Source organism: Bidens hawaiensis, unplaced genomic scaffold (assembly GCF_021521415.1).
Source record: "Bidens hawaiensis isolate Kalapana, Puna unplaced genomic scaffold, B.hawaiensis_p1.1 tig00028514_1, whole genome shotgun sequence".
In the NCBI taxonomy this organism is placed as follows: Eukaryota; Viridiplantae; Streptophyta; class Magnoliopsida; order Asterales; family Asteraceae; genus Bidens; species Bidens hawaiensis.
This window is the reverse complement of record NW_027494668.1, coordinates 95857-104198: the sequence shown is the minus strand read 5'-3', so window position 1 is coordinate 104198 and position 8342 is coordinate 95857. Positions and strand designations below refer to the sequence as shown.

Here is an 8342-nt window from a genome sequence, read left to right as displayed (position 1 = left end):
ATATCTTGTTGCATAAGCTATTATATATTTTAAACAAAATAAATGTATGCTTGCAATCTCTTATACATCAAATATACAAAAACTTTTTGAGTTCAAATGCACTACTAGATAAACGAGTATGAATGATGACCTATAACCAATCAATGATAAGATTGGTCGGCAATTCAATGACAGATCCCACTAAAAGTTCCTTATAACTCTCCGAAAACAGGATGGCAAATCCTTATAACTCTATGAAGATAGGACGGCATGTCCTTAGAATTCTGTGAAGAAGCATGCAAAGACTGTAAGAAAGTAAGAATGCAAGAGCAGGTTATGTATGATATGTGTGTTTTTGAATACGAACGTGAATTTATGAATGTGTAAGAAAAATCTGTTACTAGTTAAATTAGAACTCACTCAACATAACTAATTTTTAGTGTGTTACATACAAGTAAATAACTGAAGGTGGTAAGCTTGGGATACATATGAAGGTGGCAAGCTTGGGAGCATTAGCGGCGACAAGTGTTGCCGGAATCCGATTTGCCAGTACCGATGGGCTTTTAGCGACAACTTTGTCGCCGCTATTGCACCAAATGTCGTCCCTAATACTTACTTTCGCGCATTTTTTTTTTGTACTTTTGACAATTCTAGATTTTTGCAGCTACTACAAATATATACAAATTTTTTCCAGATACAAACCGCATCCAATGGATATATATATAAGAACATTTTTTTAATTCAAACATAGAAGAAACAATTAAAGCATACCACAGACACTTTGTTTCAAGTCAAATATTTAAAACATAAAAACTAACTAGTCCATAGCTAGTCCTTCTCGTCCGTATCAACTTTGTTTCCTATATTTGATGCCTCTTTCGAATCCGTAAATTGTGAGATTTGTGGATGCGTGTATAAATCTCGGGTCTTGAAACATGAATTTGATCCTACAAAATAAGGTATACACTATAAGTTAAAACAAAACTACATATTATCAATACACTTAGCACAAATGTCAGCTTAGAAAAGTTTAGAACATGAGAGAGCGAGTTTGACATGACAGAATCGTTAACACAAATGTCAGTTTATAAAACAATGAGCATACAAGTAAGAATGGTAGGGGTGTAAACGAGCCGAGCTGAGCCCAAGCCCGAGCTCAACTAGGCTCAAGATCGGCTCGTTTTGACTTTCGAGCTCGGTTCGTTTCATTCTCTTTTTCTAAAGTTGGAGCTCGGCCCGTGAGTCGTTTTTTCCAGCTCAGGCTCGGCTCATTTACTATTTATTAATCAATTTATATACGTTTTTAATTCCTTTTATATACTTGAAAAAAAACCCTTAAACGAGCCTAAACTCGGTTCGAGCTTGTGAACACCTCTAGCTTCAAGTACCTAATTATGGTTTAATGTAATCATTCTTACCACCATAATTCGGTTCGACTCATGCTCGTTCCTGGTTAACTAGTCAAACATTTCTTCGTTTTTATTCTTTAAGCCATACATAATTATTAAAAGTGAAATATCAACTATATATTAGTTTTGAATTAAGTAATTCACCTGAAATAACATAATCAAACAAGTCATCATCTTCGGCCAACTCGGTTCCTGATTTACCCTTCCATTTTTGCAAGTGAGAGACGATTTAGGGATCGATATAGACACCGATGGCCGTGAGCTTAACTTGTAGAAAATGGATCACGATGTTGGTAATTCCTGTTTCAACCAACAAAATCAAAAAACCATCACAAATTATAATTCAAGATTTAATTTAGCTATAGTTGAAAATATATTTATACCATGTCAAGCAAAGACAAAGGCTTGGTGGTTGTGATCTGTGGAAGAAAAGGGATGTTATCATCCACTATCATCATTTCTGATCTCACTGCAGTACTACAAACATGATCCAAATCAAATCATTAACTTTAACCTTATGAATATTTATAGTCAACAACCCAAAAGAAAGGTCAACATCGTTCATCAAAAGTGTTGACTAGTCCACAAAGGTAGATCAGTAGACAGTAATTAGTTTACCTTTGTCTCAACCATGGAATGTATGATAGATTGAGGTTGAATAACAATATCAATATTGTCGTAATCAGACCCGTAAAGATAATGGGCTCCAATAACTTCTAGGCCCTGCAAAACGAGCACGTTACATATTACTGTTGTATAATTATTTTAATAAAAAGAAGCGAGATTACCTTATTGAAAAGTGTAGCTGAAACCATAGTGATCTTCTTTCCCTATAACATAAAAATCCCCAATAACTAAATAAAACACTACAGATTATGTTAAAGCATCTTATCTACGTATTCCATTTTGATACAACAATTAGTGTATATGGGGTTATTTAAACAAGCACTACTTAATGTAAAAGGTTTATCTACATTGACAAGCATATGGTATATATTTCCAATAACAAGTGACAAAAAAAAATTGATACCTTTAAGAACCAAAGACCTGGTACACTTGTAGAGTTGATCTACAACACCTCCACAATCTTATTAGATTCGTTATGTTCAACCGGAACCTAAAGAGAATGCACCTGAAATTGAAACACAATCAAACATAGATACAACAGAAATCGGTTCAATACGAGCCCTAATATGCATAAACACACACAAGCATACACAAAAACCCTAGGCTACAAGTTATCCCAATTCCTAATCCCTAATTCAGAATATGATTAAAACCCTAGTATCAATAAATGAACATAATAGCACAAAATATATTATCAAATTCGTCAAATTGAACAAGATTAGGGGATGATGGTGGTTCGTCGGTGTAAATACTCCGACGTGGTGGTGCGGCGGCGGATCCAAAGGGCATGTCGCCGTTATTGGCACAGTCGCCGCTAATAGCGACGCCACTAGAGCTCACTTTTCTTGTAGTGTCTATCCAACGGGATAGATATGTGGCTTTCAAAGAGATCCTTAGTTCTAAAAAAACATATTATTGGAACCTATAGTATTAGGGTTTAGTACCGAGCCCACGGGCCGGTTTATCTCTATATTATATGGAGAAGAACCGGCCCGTGAGCTCGGTACAAATCCTTAATACTATAGGTTCCAATACATATGTATGAGAGAATATAAGAGGAAATTAAAGTTTAAAGGTAATATAATTAATAATAACATGTAGTAAAAAATAATAATACTAATACATTACATAAAAAGATAAAAATATATAATATATGAAAAGAAGATAACATAATGGCGTGTGACAAAAATAAGGTAAAGAGAAGCCCCTAAGGAATTCTTTTCTTCCTAAAAATCATGAATATTAATTCTACGTCTCCAAGAATTCATATCCTTAAGTCCATGTCCTCGAGAGGTTTAGGTCTAGCTAATCATGTCTAATCCTCTCATCCCAAGTCAAATTAGGTCGGGCTCTACCCCTCCTTCCCTATATAGTAGTGTTTTCTACGGATCTAACATGATTTGTCATCTGTCTTCTCTTCACATGTCCAAACCATCTCAATCTACACTCTCTTATCTTGTCAGAAATGTTAGCTACCCCCAATCTCTCCCAAAACATACCGTTTTTAATTCTGTAACATCCCGTTTTTCGGGTTCCAGTTAATAAATGAAATATGAGTTATTATTAGTCGGGCTAGTGTTGGGTTAAATGGATATGGGTTATGGACTTGGGTTATGAAAGAAGGGAAAAGACCATGGGCTTAAGCCCATGATCCATAAATATATAAACCTTTAATACCCATTTAATTTCATTTCACACATATTCCATACACCTCCCAAAACACACACTTAAGCTCTCTATCTAGTTTCTCTCCCTCTAGCCGAAATCACCAAGGAAAACCGATCCCGATGCAAGGTAATTATAGTATGATAATGTATGAGCTTAAACCCGTTAGATATAATCACGAAACTACGAGCCGACACCGTTAAACCGTTTAAGTCAAGAGATCCGGGTGGAATCGGGTATAAACCGAACCTATGATGAGCTTAGGGGTCACCCTAGCTCAAATCTGGATCGAACGGGACAAAAACGGTGAAAAACGAGTTAAAACTCGTTTTTCAGGCGAATCCGCGGTTTTCCGGCGACTTTCCGGCGGCGGCGGTGGCGGAAAGGCGGGGCTGGAAAAGTTAATACGAGGTAAATGATGTCAAGGAATGTTCTGACATTCCCTGACCTAACACTAATTCGCTAAAGGAAAGTTAACGAATTAGAGGTAATTCGTTAACGGGGAGTTAACGAATTGGAAGCAATTCATCAAGCGATTCGTTAAAGGAAAACCTAACGAACTAGACTTAATTCGTGTTCAAAATCGTTAAAGCTAAGTTAACAAACTAGCTCCTAATTCGCATTGATCACTTGTTAAAAGAAATAACGAATTAGAAGGTCCAGTTCGCTACTTGGACTAGTTCGCTATATGGACTGATTCGTTAAGGGTCCAGTTCATTAAATGGTTCAATTCGTTAAGAACCAGGAAACGAACTAGGAGTTTGATAAAATGACAGAACAGTCCCTGGACTTAGAAAAAGAGATTTAGTTACAATGAAGCCCTTGAACTTTTAAGTTAGCAAATTAATGAATGATTCAAGAATTGAAAATAGTTGGGAAAACGGTACAAATGTAGAAATGATAAGGACATGGTGGATACGCCGCTGGTACATCCTATATATAAGTGCTCTTATTGGATTTGCATTTGGAGCGTTATTTTAACTATTCAAAGTTCGGTGTTATGATAAATTATTATTTTTATTTATTTATTTTTTTAAATTTTATTTTAAAATTTTCTTTTCCTTAAACTTTAATGGTGTTGTTATAGTATTCTTTAATTTTGGGACGAAATTCCCTAAAGTATGGGAGACTTTAACAAATCGGTTTTTCCCAATCTATATTACTCGACCCGTTTATGTTCGAGTAATTTTATCAAGTAAAATTTGTCGCTTTTATCGAGTAGATATGATATAATTTATTTATTTATTTATTTATTTATTTATTTATTTATTTATTATTATTATTATTATTATTATTATTTTTTGTTTATTATATATATTTAACTTTGACAAATATATATATTTGTAACCCCAAACTTAAACTTTCACCTTATTGTGTTTCCATCCACAAACCTTATGCCTTGTTCTTGAGTTTTTTAACCAAGAAAAGAAAAGGAAATGAGAGAGAATGATAAGAAAGGGAAGGAATTTTTTTTTAATTAGGTGTGTTCTTGAGTTGGAAGGAAATTAGAGGAAAGGAAAGGATAACTATGTTCTTGAGTTGGATAGAAAGAAAAGGAAAATAACACTTTTACAATTTTACCCCTCATGCTTATTAGCAGCCGTCTCAAAAAACAAACAAACACACACTTTTACTTGCAACAGGCTCAATTAAATTCTATTCAATTCTTTAACTCTGGGCTTCAATTGATGCAATTGGATGATGTCAGAAGCTAATAATAATAATAACAACAACAACAACCAACACCACCATCATTCATCGATGTACGAAACAGTCCATCTACAGGCAGCCAATTTACACCACCACCATCATCATAATATCAATAACAATGATAACCCACATGTGGTTGTGCAAGAAGATGATGATGTTGCAGGTGGCAAAGAGGAGTCCATAGATAACCCGAGTAGATCCGATACAATACCATCATCATAATCATCATGGGTTGCAGAGTACTGGTGGTCTTGAAGGTGGTGGAATGGAAGATATGGGTGTTGTTCCGCCGCATCCGATGTATGTACCCGATGCCGAGATTCATCCGGTTGCCGGTGGTGCTGGCGGTGGACCCGGTGGCGGTGCCGATCAGCTTACGTTGTCGTTTCAGGGAGAAGTTTATGTCTTTGATGCTGTGCCGAGAAAAGCTGCGAGAAGTGGAACAAGACAAGAAGATTATGGTTGTTCTTGACCTAATAAGCAATGAAGAAGATGAAGGAACAACAGAAGAAGATGAGTTTATGAATTTGATTATAGGTAATATAGTAATTAGGTTTGTTATCCTTAGTAATCCTCCCATTTTTGGGAGGATAACGAAAATGGGAGGATAACTTTTTGAAAAAATACATCAATTCAATCCCTCCTAACTCATCCTACTCCTTTCCTTTCCATCCTAAAAAAACTCAAGAACACTCATTTTTTAATTATCCTTAGTTTTCCTTTCCTTTCCCTTCTTTAAAAAAACTCAAGAACTGGGCGTTAGGGACTAAAGTGCAACTCTTACATTATAACCCGTTTAACCCAGGATCCAATCCAAACCCGTTTATAATACCCAACCCGTATAGCGAACTCGTTTCTTTGCTTGAAGCATAATTTTCGTACTAAATTTGGAATTGATTGGTGGAAATTGTTATTCTTACCATTTGCGGCCACACTGACTATGTTAATTAAGAAAACGAAAACAGATTTTATGCGTATTAGATATAATCTAAACCGGATTTCAACCGTGTATCAATATACATTATAACAATGATTATATTTCAATTAAACCTACACAAATGACCCTTATCACGTCGCCAGCAGTAACCCCATGCTCAATTGTATTACCTTGGTCAGTATATCGGGTTTTAATCCTAGTTCTTGCCGTCAGGTCCTTCGCGAAGATTCTTGATCAAATCAACTCGTAAACCAAAACCCTAACCTTAATTAACCTGATTCGTAACAGATTAATTGATTGGGATTGCTAGGGTTGTTTATGAATTGGGTTTTATGCCTTCTGTTTATGTATTATCATTTACAAACTTTAAACAACTTATCTGTTAGAGCAGTTGGTTTGGATGTTTGTGTTAAGTTGGCTGCCGGCCACTGCGCAGGTTCAAACCCCGTTGGGCCTGTTTTGTTCCTTTTTTTTAAAAAAAGCTGATCTAATTATTTTAATTGTTATAAATCATTTATAATTAATAATAAATACAAGATCATCATTATTTTATTAAAGCCCGATACCATATTTATTGTTTCTCGCTGTGGAATGTTTTCACAAATTAGATATATATATTTTTCTTTAAACAAAAATATAATAAATGTATTAAACGTGTGAAAAGTGTTAACTATATTTTTACCATTGGGTTTCATTAAAGATTTTAAAATATAGATTTTGTTATAATTAATTATTTAAACGTTTATTATTATTATTTAAACTAATTATTCATAAATTCGATTATATGATAAACAAATTATTTTCTTAACTAAATAATGACTAATAATATTGTTTCCATAATAACAAACAATCCGTGAGATCAACCGTTCAATAAATAGCCATTCTAATCACAAACCTAGCTCAAACCCGATCGAAATCTTAATTTATTAAATAATGTTATACCTTTATAATTAATCTTATTACTATTAATAACTAGGAACCCTTATCAACGCATCCCGAGAAGTTCGGTCTCATTTAACTTATTTTCTATCACTTGTTCTACTTTTTCAGGTGAGTACCACATTCCCCTATTTTATTTGTTTTTCATGTTTTTGGGGACATATGCGTAAATATATTTCTCACATATACTAATACACAAAACTGCAACTTTGTCTTATGTGTTAACAACTTATACCTTACTTGTTTATGTGCTTATTTGCTTTACGTGAACCGCATTCGGAGAGGTACAACATAATCTCAGAATAGTATGATGATACGCCAGTCCTTATAGCCTTGTGCTTCTCGACATCTCAGTCATACTTGCTCATTTGGCTAATTTGTTATTCTCATATGACTTGTTGCAGCTACGTATTTTGTTATATATACTATATGTACAACTAAACTGGTGTGCTGCTCACTCAACATGTGTTGTTGACAAAATTCTATTTTAAACGCATATGCAGGTTATCGTAGAAATTTTATGCAGGTTGGTGAAGACTTAGTGAAGTATTTAAGTTAGACATGATACGATCAAGAATTTAATTTGTAATTGTTGTTTGCTTAATAAGTTGTATTTTGTACTTGAATTATTTGAAATTATTAAATAGATATTGAAACTTATATTGTGCATGATAGTAACCTTGAGAGCTGTGACAATCAGTTCGCGCCCCGACATTTCCGCCGTAGGTTGGGGTGTGACAGATGGTACATGAACACTCTTCGGAGATTGCACGTATTATCAAGGAAAGTAAGTAAGAACATGTATGGTACAGTTGCATAAAACAAAGAGACCAGACCCTAATAATATCTATGATGGTAGGGACCAAACCCTAATAATATCTGTGATAGTAGGGACCAGACCCTGATGGTAGGGACCAGACCCTAATAATATCTGTGATGTTGGGACCAGACCCTTTATAATATATGTGATGTTAGGGACCAGATCCTTATAATATCTGTGAGGTTATAGGGCGGAAGTCTCTTTAAATATGATGGATAGTTATATATTAAGAGTAAGTATGATTAATGTACACCCC

At 34.6% G+C, this 8342-nt stretch overlaps 1 long non-coding RNA gene across 1 annotated transcript; it reads right to left on the bottom strand.

Annotated features, from left to right (window-relative positions):
- Positions 1-1879: 1879 nt before the first annotated feature.
- LOC143577342 (uncharacterized) lies at positions 1880-2782 on the bottom strand. The gene is made up of 3 exons (XR_013143097.1): positions 2419-2782; positions 2177-2218; positions 1880-2111 (listed from the first exon to the last, which is right to left on the bottom strand). It is a non-coding gene; the product is annotated as an uncharacterized LOC143577342 (long non-coding RNA).
- Between the last annotated feature and the right edge of the window lie 5560 nt (positions 2783-8342).